General features: G+C 39.8%; 1 long non-coding RNA gene across 1 annotated transcript in view; it reads right to left on the bottom strand.

Moving 5' to 3' along the window:
* Positions 1-1,138: 1,138 nt before the first annotated feature.
* LOC122496055 overlaps positions 1,139-17,305 on the bottom strand; it is a 30,399-nt gene continuing 14,232 nt past the window's right edge. Inside the window, exons 2-3 of the long non-coding RNA XR_006300660.1 lie at positions 8,308-8,417; positions 1,139-1,726 (exon numbers count right to left, since the gene is read on the bottom strand). This is a non-coding gene — a long non-coding RNA (uncharacterized LOC122496055). The remainder of the gene's footprint in view (positions 1,727-8,307; positions 8,418-17,305) is intronic.

Consider the following 17,305-nt stretch of genomic DNA (forward strand, 5'->3'; position numbering starts at 1 on the left):
CACTCTGGAAAACAGTATGGAGGTTCCTCAAAAAATTAAAGATAGAACTACCCTATGACCCAGCAATTGCACTAATAGGTATTTATGCAAAGGATATAGGAGTCCTGTTTCAAAGAAGCACATGTACCCCAATGTTTATGGCAGTGCTACCGACAATAGCCAAAGTATGGAAGAGCCCAAATGTCCACTGACTAATGAGTGGATAATATATATCTATATCTATTCATTATGTGTATCTATACCTATATCTATATGTATATACGTGTATACACATATATGTATATGTGTATATCTATATATATAGATATAATGAATATTACCTGGTGATCAAAAAGAATGAAATCTTGCCATTTGCAACAACATGGATAGAAATAGAGTGTATTATGCTAAATGAAATGAGTCACTCAGAGAAAGACAAATATACTATTTCACTCGTATGTGGAATTTAAGAAACAAAATGGATGAACATAGGGGAAGGGAAGCAAAAATAGTATAAAAACCAAGAGGGCGACAAACCATAAGAGACTTGTTTTTGTTTATTTTTGAGAGAGAGAGAGAGAGAGAGAGAGAGAGAGAGAGAGAGAGAGAGGCAGAGAGAGAAAGAGACACAGAATCTGAAGCAGGCTCCAGGCTCTGAGCTGCCAGCACAGAGCCCAACGCGGGACTTGAACTCACAAGCCGTAAGATCATGACCTGAGCTGAAGTTGGACACTTAACCGACTGAACCTCCAGGTGCCCCCATAAGAGACTCTTAAATACAGAGAACAAACTGAGGGTTGCTAGAGAGGAGGTGGGTGGGGATGGGCTAAATGGGCAATGAGCATTAGGAGGACACCTGTTGGGATGAGCACTGGGTGTTATATGTAAGTGATCAATCACTAAATTCTATTCCTGAAATTAAAAAAAAAAAAAAAGGAAGAAAGAAATGCAGCAGTACCGCGTGTCTTTATGAACATTAGTCAAACAAATTCATCAAGTATTTCAAGTATTCTCTAAAATAATTAGCATAATTCCATAATCTAATTTAGAGTTTTCTTTCATCTAGAAAGTAAAGGTGTTCTCTTCAATTCCTATGGCAAAGTCTATGGCTTTTTCTACCATGTTGTTGGGGGTTAGAAAAATTTGAGAGACTGTGATATAACATTCATAGGAAGTAAACTAGAAGCAGTCACAGGGATGCTTCTGTATGCTCTAGACCAAGTTTGATGGACAGAAACATATCTAACTTGGACTTGCCTCAGGGATCTTCAGAAAGGACCCACCGGATTCCTTTGTTGACACAAGTCAGCATACAAAAAAGATAAAAGCAACCAGAAGAAAATCATAGCATCTTGCCATAACCAAATTGAATTCATTACTACCTCTGCATCCATAGTTCCTTCTCTCTTTTTGAACATCCCTGTGCCTGAGTCAAATCCTTCAACTTGTTCTTTGGACGTCATCACCTCCAATTCATTCAAGACCATCTCTGCAATTATCCCCTCTCTCTTGCAAAAACCTTTTTTTTCCCTCCCAATTGGAGCATTCCCATTGACAACTTCCTGTATTTCAATAAAGAAAACAAAGGTCCAACACTCCCTTGAGTGGTTATTATCTCCTCAGTTACTGCTTCGTTTTTCCATTTACCTTGGTAACAGAACTGGCAACACGGTCTCCAAATCCTCTTCCGTTCCTCCTTCCGTTCAGTGCTAGGGAGTGCCACTCCTCATGGACTGTGACAGGGCTCCTGTTGAAGACAGCAGACTTTTGTGTCCTGTCAAAACCAATGGGCAATTCTCCCTCCTTACCTAATTAGAATCTCCAGTAGAATTTGGCCTGGTTCACCACACCTCTCATTCTTTAAACATTCTTCCTCTTCCGTAACCTCACTCACCTGGCTTTTCTCATGCTTCATTGTCTCAAACTCTTTTTCACATCCTTCGGTGGCTTCCCTCTCTCTAACCAGCCTGTGCGTGCTAGAATTCCCAGGGCCAGCCATGGTCTCTTTCTCTTCTCTCTAGCCTCAGGTCACAGGTGATCTCATCAAATCCCTTGGCTTTAAGCGCCATCTTAAATAGGAAATGTGGAAGTCTGACTGCAAGTTTTTCTTGCCTCTGGAGGTGACATAGCAGGGCAGAGATTTCAGGGGACAGCATACTGATGCAAACAAAGTAGCTGATGTCTCCAGGGCAAGTTCTAAGCAAGTCGAATGGTAGTATGAGCCTGTTCCATGCTATAGGGGCAAGAGTGTTGGAACCGCTGAAGTGTCAAGAGATTTCCAAGGAGAAGGAAGAATGAAGAAGAAAGATGCTGTCTTTGAGCGGAATGTGGGGATAATGGGACACCCATGATCCTTCATGTAAATTTATGGGAATCTGAATCATCAGTGATTGTCTCTGTCAGAAAAGTGGCTTTAGTTTAGGCAAACTGGCCAGATAGCATTTGATTGTGGAGTGAGGGCAGAATCAGCAGCATTTGACAAGCAGCCTGCTGTGGAAAAATTAGAATTGGGCCACCTTTCATAATAAGTATCTACTTGGGTCCTGGCTTGAGAAAAAAAAAACAATATCAGAAATATTAATGAGCATTGTTATTTTTGGCAATCAGAGCTTGGTGCTACACTACTTTCTAGCTCTGCTCTATCTAATAAATCTGTGACAGTGGGGGTTAGCCAGATGCACTTACCTGAAGATCAGAAGATCCTTTCAGGCAACTTAGAGGATAACCCTTTTGCACTGAGGATATAATTGACACATGAATAATACATTTCATAGCCTATCTCACCTCTGTCTGACTCTGTGTCTCTCCTTTCCAGTTACTCTCCCCTTAACTCTGGCCCCTGCAACTCAGGTGTGGAAGACCTAAATATATAATATGGATCCACAGGTAGAATGGAGGACAAAAGCCCTTTTTAAAATTATAATTGTGAGAAAATATTTCGGATGAGATTTTGTTTTTGTTGTTGCTGTCATTTGTTTTTTTTTTTTTTTTTTAAGCCAATATCCTTTCTCATCCATCATTACTTTGTGAAACAAGGTGACCTTTTTCTAAGGTTTTAGCTCCTTTTAGGATGGGACAATGATTCAAAAATTTTCTAGGCTTCTCGAAAACATTGGGGTGCCTGGATGGCTCAGTCAGTGGGGCGCCTGGATGGCTGAGTCGGTTGAGCGTCCAACTTCGGCTCAGGTCATTTCATAGTCCTTGCTGACAGCTCAGAGCCTGAAACCTGCTTTGGATTCTATGTCTCCTCTCTCTCTGCCCTTCCCCCACTAATGATCTGTCTCAAAAAACAAATGAACATTAAAAAAATGTTTTAAAGAAAAACATTGTAGCTAAGCACTATAATGGTACACTTATCTGGAGAAAAACATGTTTCTGAGATTTTACATAATTTTGAAACACAGAATTTATTATTACTATTTTATGTGGTGTCTTGCCACTTAAAAACATTATGGTATCATCAGTAGTTAGTGAAATGTATTTGGCAATTCCCTTTAGTCTGAATAAAACCTACCACTAAGTACCTTTCTGTGCTGTTCCAGGATGGGATTTATAATGCAAGAAAGGTTAAGGATTCTACATAATATGGTTGGCATAGTTCACCTTGTGGAAACCTGACCCTTTCACTATGCATTCTTGTTCCTCACCTCCTTTTTTTGTTTCTTAACCATCATGTTTGACACATTAAGACCTTGATCCCTGGCCCCAGAGCGACTCCTCCAACCCTTGAGTCTCAACCTTTGGAAGGTCTGTTTCTGCCGCTCTATATGCACTGTCATGCATCTTGATTCTCTAGAATGCATTCACCATGGGCTCTCAGGAACTATAGGATTCCCACCCTTTGTAGGAACAGAAAGACCTAGAAGTCCACCTGCACTCAGATAACAAGAATCCAAAGAACAAGAAGAGTGGACATACGCTAAATGCAGTTATGCAGGACACTTTCTGTGAGGCCTGCTGCTTGTTGATGTCTTTATTTCCCATCTATGTGGGAAGCTCCGGTCCCACATAGTCCATTGTTCATTCCATTGTGATCTTAACACGTGTCTTCCTACTTCAGCTTTCCTGTGGAGTGGGATATGGGTGGAAACCACCTGGCCCAGCACAGTTGGCTGAGATACGAAGCTCATTTGTATGCATATACTATTGCAGGAAATGCCAGGCATCTCTCCAGCTTGCTTGTCACATGTAGCAAAAAGGTGACAATTACTGGGAAACTTTGAGCAGTCCCAGAGGTGCTCTTCAAAACCTCTTGCTCATGAAAGAGGAAATATACTTGTTTTATGTCTGGTTTTATCTGCTATTAATTTTTGTCATTAAAAGATTCGTCAGTAGAATAAGAAATTAAAAAAAAATTTTAATCTTTATTTATTTTTGAGAGAGAGAGAGAGACAGAGTGCGAGAGGCAGAGGAACACAGAGAGAGGGAGATACAGAATCTGAAGAGGCTCTAAGCTCTGAGCTATCATCACAGAGCCTGATGCGGAGCTTGAACCCACAAACCGAGAGATCATGAGCCGAGCTGAAGTCAGACGCTTAGATTGAGCCATACAAAAACCCCTAGAATAAGAAACCTTAAATAATACTTTCCCAATAAAGTACTGAAGTATATTTTGTTAAAAAAACTTGATTTCTGTCAGTGTGAGCATGAAATAGAAAATTCTGCACTTTTGAATACAACATGAAGAATACACTTCCTTACAAAAAATCAAATTTTCTTAAAAGAAGCGAAAGAGTATAGTTTTATGTTTCAATTACTCTAATGCAGCAATGAGATTTGCTAACAGTTGTGCAATTCACCGGCAAGAGCTATCATCAATATACTCTATGCATTTACGACTTACATACTTAGTTCTCTCTTGCAGTCCTTTGTAGCAGAATTTATGCCATGGCATAGTTTCCTCTTATTTAGAAAACCAATGCACTGAAAGATGTACGAATAATTTATTTCTCTAGCACTTGTCAGCCATACTTTTATAAGTGCAATCTAATGTATGGGAAAGGTCCTGGGGGAGATAAAGCATTCAGTCAAGTGTCAATGAAATTGCTGAAGGATACCGATCAAAATGGTATCACATGGGTAGCTGTAATTTACATATACTCAAATTAGTCTTAAATATTCACATATGCTCAATTTATAGGTGAGTATTTACATATATTCAATTTATATATACTTAAATTTAGTCTTACAGAGAGGATTTTATATCCAGGAAGAGAATTTTTCTTTGAACTGCTAAAGACATGACTTTTCAAAATTTCTGAAAGATTTATACTTTAAAAGTTGGTGCTTACCACTGCATATTTCATCTTTTGAGGGCAGAAAGATATTTACTTGAGTACTACTTGGCAGGGAAGGAGAGAATCACAGGATGAGGATGTGGTTGCACATGTGTTTGTGTGTGTCAGTGCATGTGCATATGAATTCCTGTGTTGCTAAAGATGACAAATTATTTGATCTGGAATTGGTAAGAGAAACACAGAACAAAAAAAAAAACTTAAGAAGTAATTACATAGAGAATCAGAAGAGTAGGAATGCATATCTTTGAGATAATTTCATTTTTAATTTCTAAAATATTATATAATAAGAATAATAAAGATTGACTAAATCTCACCCTTCAAATAATGCCCGCAGCAACACTGTGAAGTTTAAGCCAATTTTTACAGAAGCAGAAACTGAAGCTCAGTGAGGTTGGATGGCTTGCTCAGTCAGCCATGTTGGACCATGGAGTGAGGGTCTGCAGTCACGAGTGGCAGGCCCTACCCTACACTGAAGAATCCTTCAGGGCCTGCCCTGCTCTGTCCCTGTAGCTGACAGCCATTCTGCCTCAGGTCCTTGGCCTCCTCCTGCAGAATGAGCTAGAGATGGAACACCTCCCCTCAGGTCGGAAAAAAACCGATAGGGATGTGTTTTAATTCAGTTTGAGTAAAATTTCCATTCCAACAAGGGTGTGAATTTGTTCTCAATTTCATAATCCTTCAGGGCCATTTAAATCCTACCTTCTAATTAAAGATTTTGTACCAAAATTGTATTAGTGGATACTCTGTTTTTCAAACTGCATTTCCATCTAACAGTATATTTTCAAACCTACAGAACTGAAAAGAATAAAGCACTTTAAAAATTGTGTTGATGTACTCAAAAGGAAGCTTGGTATTTTCACTTAAAACCTTGGCTCAGCAGAGTGCCTGTGTGGCTCAGTTGGTCATGATCTCATGGTTCGTGGGTTCGAGCGCCGCATCGGGCTCCATGCTGACAGCTCAGAGCGTGGAGCCTGCCTCGGATTCTGTCTCCCTCTCTCTCTGCTCCTCCCCCGCTCACACTCTCTCTCTACTTCAAAAATAAATAAATATTAAAACAAACAAACAACAAAAATCTTGGCTCAGCATTTCACAATGAATTTTGGTGGGAACACTAGTGTTTTCTAAGAGTTGATTCCTAATTGAAATTTCTAATTAGGATAAAAAATATGGTAGCAATATATTATACTATACACACATACATGTGTACAAACATATGTATATATAAAGTGCAAAAACTACTAAAAATTTATATATTTAAGAAAAAAATTTTTAATGTTTATTTATTTTTGAGAGAGAGAGAGAGAGAGAGAGAGAGAGAGAGAGAAAGCATGAGCGGGGGAAGGACAGAGACAGAAAGGGAGACACAGAATTCGAAGCAGGCTCCAGGCTCTGAGCTGTCAGTACAGAGCCCCACGCGGGGCTCGAACCCACAGAACATGAGATCATGATCTGAGCTGAAGTCAGACGCTTAACCACTCGAGCCACCTAGGTGCCCCTAAAAATTTATATTTTTAAAAATTAATACGCTGGTTTGTTTAGAAGAAAAAGGTATTGTGTTTGTGAAAGGAGCACCACCTGAAAGATGTTCTGATAAAGAAGACTCAGTTTCCTGGGCATGAAATATAGGCAGCCTCTCTCTCTCTCTCTCTCTCTTAAAAATAAATAAACATAAAAAAACTTATTAACTATGATTATAGAGGCTTGGTAGTATATTATTAAATTTATTTGAAAAAATTGAAAAAAACAGTTGCCATTCCAAAACCATGCTGGGCTTTTATGTAACAGGGTATGCCGGTAATGTGCAACCTGAAATCTGCCTTAAAGAGCCCTACATGGCAAAATTAAAGTGACAGCTGAGACATTTTAGAGCTGAATTTGTCAGTCTTCAAAACAGTGTTTTAAAAGTAGACCAAAAGCCCCCAGCCCATTCACTTTCATGTTGTACTTTTGTTTCATCTGTCCACTTATCTGCGGGTATAATCCATCTTGTATAGTGAAATGTCAATTCTGATGATTTGTTTTAAAGAAATAGTTGTGTCTTTTTGCAATAGCAAAAAAAAAAATCCTGAGTAGAATCAGGATAATGGTCTAATGTCAATTTTTATTCACAAAGCACTTCAATGTTCAACTTCTATCATCAAATCTACCGTGTTACATTTTACCCTTGAAAACTGAGATCAGAGATTAAAAAAATGTATTAAACAGTCTTCATTCTTTTCCTTTTCGAAGAAAACAGAGGAAAAGAATTATTGAAACAAATCGTCAGAGTTGATATTACACTGTATAAGACAGAAGAAGCTGTAAGTATCACTCTTCAGGTAAATTTTATTGCTAAATAAAAAGGTTATGTTGCCTTATTTTCATATGGAAAACAAAACTTTAACTTTTATTTCAAATGATTATCTACTGGCATATGCAATTTCAATGTGGGAGTTACAAGAAGAACCTTGGCTTACAAGGTTTAAACTGCCAGCAAAATATTGAAAAATTTAATAAATAAAGGTAAACTCTAAAAAAAAATCTAAATATACAGCAAGATTACTTTCTTCTAAAGCAATGATAGTACAGAGGGTTCTCACATACCCTCACCTAGTTTCTACTGATGTAAATAACTTTCGTAATCATGATACAGTTTTCAAAACTAAAAAACTAACATTGGGAAAATTCTATTAACTAAGCTATGGACCTTTATTTGTATTTCATTAATTTTTCCACTGATACCTGCTTTAAAAATTTTTTGTTGTTCTAGGATCCAATCTAGGAAATCAAATTTCATTTATTACATTGAGTTGCAGCACCAATCTGTGACTGTGTTTTAAGTCTTTACTTGATTTTTATGAACTCGGCATAGAGACTTTTGAAGAATACTGGGTGTTTTGCAGAATTCATCTGGATTTTTCTGATGTTTCCTCATAACTTCACTAGGATTATGAATTTGGAGGAAGGATATCACAGTGGCGAAGTACCCTGCTCATCACATCCCATCATGGGGTACATGATACCAACATGGCTTCTTCTTAGTGATAGTAACCTGCGTGACTTGGGTAAGGTGCGGTCTGACAGATTTCTTCACTGTAAAGTTGCCATTTTCCCCTTTCTGTGCTCTTATTGTTTGGGAGCAAATCCTAAATCCAGTCCACACTGAAAGGAAGGAAAAATGAAGTTTTACCTCTTGAAGGGAAGGAGAATATCAAAGAATTTGTAGACACAGGCCCAAACCAACACAGTCATCAGTGAATGTTTCGGGGTAGATACTCTGAATCTATGCAGATAACTTACCTCTCCTTAATGTTCTGTCCACTAATTTTATCTGCCCTCTGTGAATCTCGCCCATAGCAATTATTGCTGTGCTATCCAAAGGTAATTTTCTACTTTGGTCCTACCATATCCTTTTGAAAAGCAACTAAAAAATAATAATTCTGGCACAGCATTAAAGTAATTATATTAATTATATCTGTTGGGATGGTTGAGGAATCAATAAAATGTATTCATAGTGTTTTCTCTGAACTAACGTGAGCTCCAAGAAATAAAAGCCCATCACCACAGACCAGTTAGTGCATTAGAGCACTGAGTCATGCAAGGTGCTTTTAATGGTTCCGAGAGAAGGTGCACTGCCCTCTCTGACAGTGCTCATTTGCATACACATGTTTAATCCCAGCAGGAGGTGTGAATGCAGGTATCACCAGAACAGAAATACAGGCATTCTCAGGCAAAAGCAGTTCTTCATAAACTTTATAACCTCATTCGAAACTCCAGTTGTCAGTTTACAGCTTTCAGGGTGACATCTTAAATCAGGAAAATGCCACACGTGTACAGTAACTGGCCTAATCTTTTTGGTAAATTGCTGCCTATGATTTTCAAAAACATAGTAAATTGCTGGCAACTGACATTGTGTCTCCCTGCGCGATTAACTTCACTTCTACACAGTTAATAAATCAGTTTTAAATTATTCATCAGATCACCCGGTGTCTAGGCTTTGATTGACAACCACTGATTTTGGGGACCTGTAATTCTAACTTTTATACTGAGGCGAAATTTGCCAGCTGATTGTTTCCATTCTCTTCCAATGTAAAATTAAAACCGTAAGCAGAAAGATGGCAGTGTAGGAAGATCCTGAACTCACCTTCTCCCAGGGACACACCAAATCTACAGCTACATATGGGTTATTTCTTTCTGAAAAGGATCTGAATGCTCCGATGGCTGCTCTCAACAACAAAGAATAAAAGTGCCACATCAAATTGGATGAGAGGCAGAGACACAGTCTGGTGCAGCAACACACAATAGGGTGCAATCTCACCAGACAGGTGTTTTCGCCGGAAGAGTAAAGAAACGGTGACCCACACTGGGCGCCCTGGCTCCTGGAATCTGCACTGGAGAGGTGAGCCCTCGGGACACCTGGCTTGGAAAATCAGTGGGGCTGACACCAGGGGTCCCAAAGTGCTATCGGAAACCGAAAGTCCCCTTTTGGAGGGCTCATGTACCCTCACACTCGCCCCTAGACCCAGTGGAAAAACATCATCAGCGTTTGAAAAATGTCTAGATTATATGTGAGGGTGAGTCAGCTGTTGATCTGGAGGTTTCAGCTGGAGGTACAGGGGACAATTAAGATGCTCCCCCTTGGAGCATCTGGATAGCTCAGTTGGTTAAGCGTCCGACTTCAGCTCAGGTCATGATCTCACAGTTTGTGAGTTCAAACCCCGCATTGGGCTCTGTGCTGACAGCTCAGAGCCTGGAGCCTGCTTCTGATTCTGCATCTCTCTCTCTCTCTGCCCCTCCCCTGCCCATGCTGTTTTCTCTCTCTCTCTCTCTCTCAAAAAGTAAATAATAAACATTTAAAAAAAATTAAAAAAAAATGATCCCCGGAGGCAGAGGTTCTGGCAGATGCCATTGTTGCACACTCCATGTAGTCTGCTAGCACAGGGGGGTGAGCTTGGGCATGGCACTCTTCCACCCTCTTGCTGGGATGGGTAGGGAAAGCGGTTGGGGCACTCTCTAAGGCAGGAGAATGTGGGTGGTTGTGGCGCTCCTGTGCTCCTTGGCTGGGGCTGGTGAGCCAAATAGCTGTGGCATTTTTCCACTCCCAGCCTGAAGCCAGTGCATGTGAACAGACAAGGTACTCACTTACTGCATTGTTGAAGCCACAAGCACTTGTAGTCAAGACATTTTCCTACTGCCTTTCCGAAGCCAGTGAGTGGCCCACCCACTACACCCTCCAGCAGCCTTGCTAAAGCCAGCAGGTAAAAGAAGTATACACAAGGGGCACCCCTTGATCGCCTGACCCTGGTGGACAAGAGACTGGTGTCTCTGCATGGTGCCTTCAAAGCTGGAAAGACAGTACTTGGTAGGCCAGCACCAGCAGGACACTGCACAGACAGAAATTTACTCAGCCTGGAGCTTCAGCCTCAGGGACGCACTTCAGGTTTCCCACACATGTAGAGGCTAAAGAGGCACTCCCAGGAAACATAAGCAGGGAGACACTATCCATGGCTCACTATAGCTCAGTGAGACTTCCCATAAAGGGCCTTATGTACTTGTCTGGAGCCTGATTTTTGCCAAGTGTCACGTAGGGGACACCTCCTGATCTCCTGGTCTGGAGGTCAGCAGGGTTTACAATTGGGGGCCCATGACACTGTATATATTTACATACTTTATTTTTTAAATTTTATTTTTAATATTTATTTACTTTTGAGAGAGAGACAGAGCGTGAGTGGGGGAGGGGCAGAGAGAGAGGGAGACACAGAATCCGAAGCGGGCTCCAGGCTCCATGCTGTTAGCACAGAGCCTGACGTGGAGCTCGAACCCATGAACTGTGAGATCATGACCTGAGCTGAAGTTGGATGCTTAATCGACTGAGCCACCCAGATGTCCCATATATTTGCACTTTAAATGCTGCTGCTTGAGGGTCTGGCTTCCAATCAGCCTGAAATTAGGTGCTAAATGAGATTCCTCCCCTTTGATCACTGACAGGTCTTGGCATACCCTCAACAAAACAACTGGACATACAAAAAATAAGTCAGGTAGCTTAGACAGTCATCAAGGTCCATGAGGCAACCAAGAGCCAGGGCAAGGTTGAATGAATCACCTACACGAGGCCACCCCTTCAAGAGTGAGAGAGATAGCTGTTTTGCCTTGTATATGGAAACAACACGGAGTCAAGCAAAATGAAGAAAGAGAGCGATATGTTTGAAAAGCAAGCACAAGATAAGACCTCAAAAAAATACCTTAATGATATGAAGAAAAATAACCTACATGAGAAAGAAGTAATGGTCATAAAGATGCTCACCAAATGTCGTACAAGAATGGACGAACACAGTGATATTCCTCAACAAAGAGACAGAAAACATAAGTCGGTACCAAACAGAAGCCACAGAGCTGAAGAATATAATAACTGACCTGAAAAAATACACCAGAGGGTTCAACAAAAGACGAAATGAAGCAGCAGAATGGATCAGCCACCTGGAAGAGAGGGCATTGGGACTCATCCAGACAGAGTACTGAAAAGAGAGAATTAAAAAAAATGTAGATAACTTAAGGGACCTCTAGAACAACATCAAGCATAACAACATGGCATTATAGGGGTCCCAGAAGGAGAAGAGAAGGAAAAAGGGGCAGAACAACTATTTGTGGAGACATAATGGCAGAAAACTTCCCTAATTTAGTTAAGGAAACAGACACCCAGGTCCAAGAGGCTCAGGGTGTTTCAAATAAGATGTACCCAAAGAGAACCACACCAAGACACTTAAAATGTCAAGTCAAAGATAAAGAGAGAATCTTAAAAGCAGCAATAGAAAAGCAAGTAGTTACATATAAGGAAACCACATAAGTCCATGAGCAGATTTGTCAGCAGAAACTTTGCAAGCCAGATGGGAGCGGCAGGGCATATTCAAAGAGCCGAAAGGAAAAATCTACTTACGAATACTCTTCCCAGTAAGATTATCATTCAGAAGTGAAGAAGATAAAGAATTTCCCAGACAAGCACAAACTAACACTTTCACATTTCATTATTATTACTACTATTACTATTGTGATAAATTTATCTATGTTTCTCATTATATAGAAAATTTCATGGGAATAGCAGCTGACCTTCTGGTATATTTTTATGTTCCTATTGCCATGCTTGTCAGCTCTAAATTAAAATCTGCATGTATAGATTGGGTTGTATACTACAGAAAAGCTCCAAAAACAATGGCTTAAGAGATATTTCCACATAGGAAAGAAATCCAATATTACACAGTCTAGAGATGATATAACAGCTTCACAAAGATACAAGGTCCCAAGATGTCGTTCTGTCTTTCCATTCTATTATCTCAGTCGATAACTTGTCTCCTCAAGGTTATCTTATGGTCCAAGCTGCTCAGGCTCCAGCCAATCTGTTTCCCCATCTTTCTCTGTATGATTGGTTTTATTGCCTCATCATTCTGCCTAACCAGCATTCTCAGCCTTGCTTTTTTAGAGTGAAGGATCTAGAACTCTTGTGGGCATCCTGTGACAGTCACCCCAGTAAATCACACATCAAATGCACAGCTACTCCAGTGCTTCTCATGTTCAAGGCCACTCCAAAGCCTTAACTCATAATTTCTCATGCATCAATAAGAAACTTTCTCTGTGTAAAGAGAAAATTTTTAGATAAATGTGATTTTTGTCAAGTGAGATACAGAGGCAAATTTGTATAGCTAATTCAATGACTTTTTTTTTTCCTTTATAATATCCCAGAAGGTAGTGTTCCATGTTCATGTCATAAGCTCTGTTCCTGCAAGGCTCTCCAGCTAAATGTTCATCATTTATTTAACTGTGGGGTAGTGTTCTTTGTTATTGTACAAAACTACTGGAAGGCATAAATTGGAAAACAGTAAGAGACATGCAAATAAACATGCTTATCAGGCTCTCTTCTATACTCTTAGGAGCATTGGCGAATGTCACCTAAAATTCATTTGGATTTTCCTCTTAATTGAAGTTTCTCAACCATGAGATGGTATCCATTAAATACACGAATTAACATCACAGTAGCAGAATCCATAATCTTAACGGCATTTACTGGTGTTCTATTTGTTCTACACATTGTTATTGTAGAACAACCTTATGTTCAATTTGTTCCATCAAGAATTCCACCCATACTGCTTGAATTTCCTTTATTAAAAAGGTGGAGAGACACATTGTACTAGATGCTGTTAGAGCTGCCTCAGTCTATGGCTCAATGGTGTATTTTTGGCACAGTGTAGCCTAACTCTCATATGTTGAGACAATTAAAGATTGATTAAGACAAAAATGTTGCTTTTACTCATGAGTGAAGTGGATACATTTGGAGACTGTCACATGAGCAGAACCCCAGGAACACCAGGGAAGCTGGGTGACAGCGATCGCTTCCCAACCTCTCTCCTGCTTTAGTCTGGCTGAGGAAGATGAGAACCACTGCTCTATTCTGTCCCCTGCCCTGGGAGGGGCGGGGGGCAGAGTCTGGGAGAGGAAGTGCGGGGAGGGGAAGAAACCCGGAGCCAAAGCCACACAGACTTTGCTCAATTTCTAAAACTGTTTCTATAAATGCTTCTGGATCATTTCCTAGAGTAATTATTCTTAAATACAGGTGTTACCAGTCTCTAGACTTCGACTAGTGTCTTATTTCAAGATTTCTTTTGAGAGTTGCCCAGGTAGAAAGAAGTCACTCCTAGGAAAAGCTAAAAGTAAGTAGTAACTAGTAATAAATTAAAGAAATTATATCTATTTCATTAATTTAAAATTAATTGTAAGTAATAAATGTATTAAATAAACTGCATCTATTTGAATACAAACAAAATATACAAAGCACAGCTGCTGAAGTTCAGTCTACTGAAAATAAAAAGGAACTGATGATGCATAAAAATGTTTAGAAAGTTTATTAAATATAATGGCTAGATTGTGGCCAGTTGGGAGGAAACTGGGATTTGGGTTTCCTAGCTTTAGAACTCTTACTTGGCTCTCTAAAGTATTTCCAATTCAAAATACCACGTGCAGCAGGAAAAAGAACCAAACTCTGAAATTTAGAAATTGAATCTTAAATTGGTATATTTAAACCAGTCGCATTTAAAGTAATTATTGATACAGATGGACTAATGCTCTCTTGTTTGCAACTGCTTTTTATTCATTGCATTTGATTTTTCTTTTTTCTCATTTCTGCCTTTCCTGGTTTTAAGTGAGCATTTTTTATGATTCCATTTTTATCTTTCCTAAGCATATCAATTACACTTATTTAAAAAATGTTATTGGTTTCTCTAGTGTAAAATACACATTTTTAATCAAAGTCCACCTTCAAATACCACTATAACTTAGCATGCAGTATAGTCAGTTTGTAACAGAATATTCCCAATTTCTCCCTCCTATCCCTTGTGAAATTGCTGATATTCATTATATTTTTCCAAATACCAATGACATTGTTACGATTACCGCTTTAAACGGTTGTCTTATAGATCAACGAAGAATAAGAAAAATAAGGATTTTTGGGGCGCCTGGGTGGCGCAGTCGGTTAAGCGTCCGACTTCAGCCAGGTCACGATCTCGCGGTCTGCGAGTTCGAGCCCCGCGTCGGGCTCTGGGCTGATGGCTCAGAGCCTGGAGCCTGTTTCCGATTCTGTGTCTCCCTCTCTCTCTGCCCCTCCCCCGTTCATGCTCTGTCTCTCTCTGTCCCAAAAATAAATAAACGTTGAAAAAAAAATTAAAAAAAAAAGAAAAATAAGGATTTTTAAAACATTTATTCTTTCTCTTTATGTGATACTTTATATAAATCCAAGTTTCTGATCCATATCATCTTCCTCTTGCCTAAAGAACTCTTAATATTTCTTTTCTTCTACTTCTTTTTAAATATTTATTCTTGAGAGAGAGAGAGAGAGAGAGAGAGAGAGAGAGAGAGAGACAGCAGAGAAGGAGGGAGACACAGAATCCAAAGCAGGCTCCAGGCTCCAAGCTGTCAGCATAGAGCCGGATGCGGGGCTTGAACTCACGAACTGAACCAGAGATCATGACCTGAGCCAAAGTCAGACACTCAACCAAGTGCACCCAGGCGCCCCAAGAACTCTTAACATTTCTTGAAGAAGGGTGAGTCTGTTATCAATGATTTCCCTCAGTATTTGTTTATCTGAGAAAAAAATTTGTCTCTTTTTCTCCAAAGTAATTTTGCTGCATATTGAATTCAAGGTGGAAAAGAGGAAAGAAAAAAAAAAGAATTCAAGGTTGATGCTTTCTCCTTCTAAATAGTTCACTCCACTTTCTTTTGCTTACATGTGTTCCGATGACAAGTCTTTGTTTTCTAGAGGTAACACTACACATATTTTTTCATTTCCCCATCTTCTTTCAAGATTTCATCTTTAACTTTTTGCAGTTTGAATGGTAATATGACTAAATATTTGTGTGGCTTTTTGTTTTTGCTTTTAAAATTTATTCTGTTGGTATCATCTGAGTTTCATGGGTCTGTGGCTTGGTGTCTGTCTTTAATTTTGGAAAGTTCTTGGCCATTACTACTTTAAATTTTTCTTCTGTTCCCTTTCCTCTTCCACTTCTGATTTCTCAATTATGAATACATATGTATACCTTGGGATAGTGTCTCACAGTTCTTGGATGTTCTATTTTTTTAAATGTTTCTTTTTCTCTTTGCATTTCAGTGTAGGAAGTCTCTATTGACCTATCTTCACACTTCTTGATTCTTTTCCCAGCTACTTAAAGTTTCCTGAGGAGCATTCTTCATTTCTGTTACCAAATTTCTTTCTCTAGCATTCACTTTTCACTCTTGGAGTTTCCATCTTTCCGTCTACCTTGCCTATTTTTTTTTTTTTTAATTTGAGAGACAGAGTGGGGCGAGGTGGGAGAGGGGTACAGGGAGAGAGAATCTTAAGTAAGCTCCATGCGGAGCTCACTCCCACATCCCTGGGATCATGACCTGAGCCGAAATTCAGAGTCAGACACTCAACTGACTGAGCCACCCAGGTGCCCCATACTTTACTCATCTACTTTTGTATGCTACTTTTATCCTTATAGCCCTAAATTATTAACCATGGTTATTTTCAATTCTCTGATCATTCCCACATCTGTTATATCTGAGTCTGCTTCTGATGACTGCTGTGTCTCTTCAGAGAGTAGTTTTTTGTTTGTTGCATGCCTTGTGATTTTTTTTTTAAACTAGACACATTGTTATTAGATAATAGGAATTGAGGTAAGTAGATCTTTCATTGGAGAATTTGTATCAATGTGGCTAGGATTAAGCTGTGTTTAACATCTGCTGTAGTTATAAGTCACCAAAGGCTTTGAATTCCTTTGGTGTCTTTGTCTCCTCTCTTGACTTGGCCCCCCTCTTTGTAATCCACTTCTGAGAGTCTGTATCTTGGCAGTTCTTTTAGCTGCAATCCACTGTTACTGTACTAGAAAGCTACTGGTATGGTGGTAAGGTGTTGGGGAGCGGAACTGTTTGTAATATTCTAATTAAACCTAAGTCTTTGGGTGAAGACTGTCTCAGGACTGTGACCTCACAGTATTTCTGCTGCTTTGTAGCTCCCCGCCCCCCCCCACTTCTTCCATTGCCTCCTCCCCTCCCTGGTTCCCAGTCTATTTCCTCAAAGCCCTGGCCTCTGCTGACTAAGTTTCTTTCCTTCTTTGCTGAGATTGGAAGTCTGGAGGGGCACAGAGTGGGGAGGAATCCTCTGTCACAATCTGGGCATATTTTACGGTCACGACTCTCCCCCACTCCCCACCTTCTGGAGGAAGCCCTTAAAGGGGTCATTCTCAGATCGTCACGTGAGAACCTGGTGGGTTTCCTGGAGGAAAAGTCCATGGAAGGGTGGGAGCCCCCTAAAACTGTGCTCTATCATTTAAGTGTTCCTAATAGCTTCTGCTCCAGGTAGGTAGATCTCTGTTCTGTCTCTGGATGCGCCTGTCTCTCCAAATGTGCCTGAAACCTCAGTTTTCTGATGGGTCCAATTAAAATCTTAATTTACGGTTTGTCCAGCTTTTCTTGTTGTACATTTGGAAGTGAACTTCAAAATCTTCTCAATCTATTAACTTTCTATTTAC

Source organism: Prionailurus bengalensis, chromosome F2, assembly GCF_016509475.1.
Source record: "Prionailurus bengalensis isolate Pbe53 chromosome F2, Fcat_Pben_1.1_paternal_pri, whole genome shotgun sequence".
Classification (NCBI taxonomy): domain Eukaryota; kingdom Metazoa; phylum Chordata; class Mammalia; order Carnivora; family Felidae; genus Prionailurus; species Prionailurus bengalensis.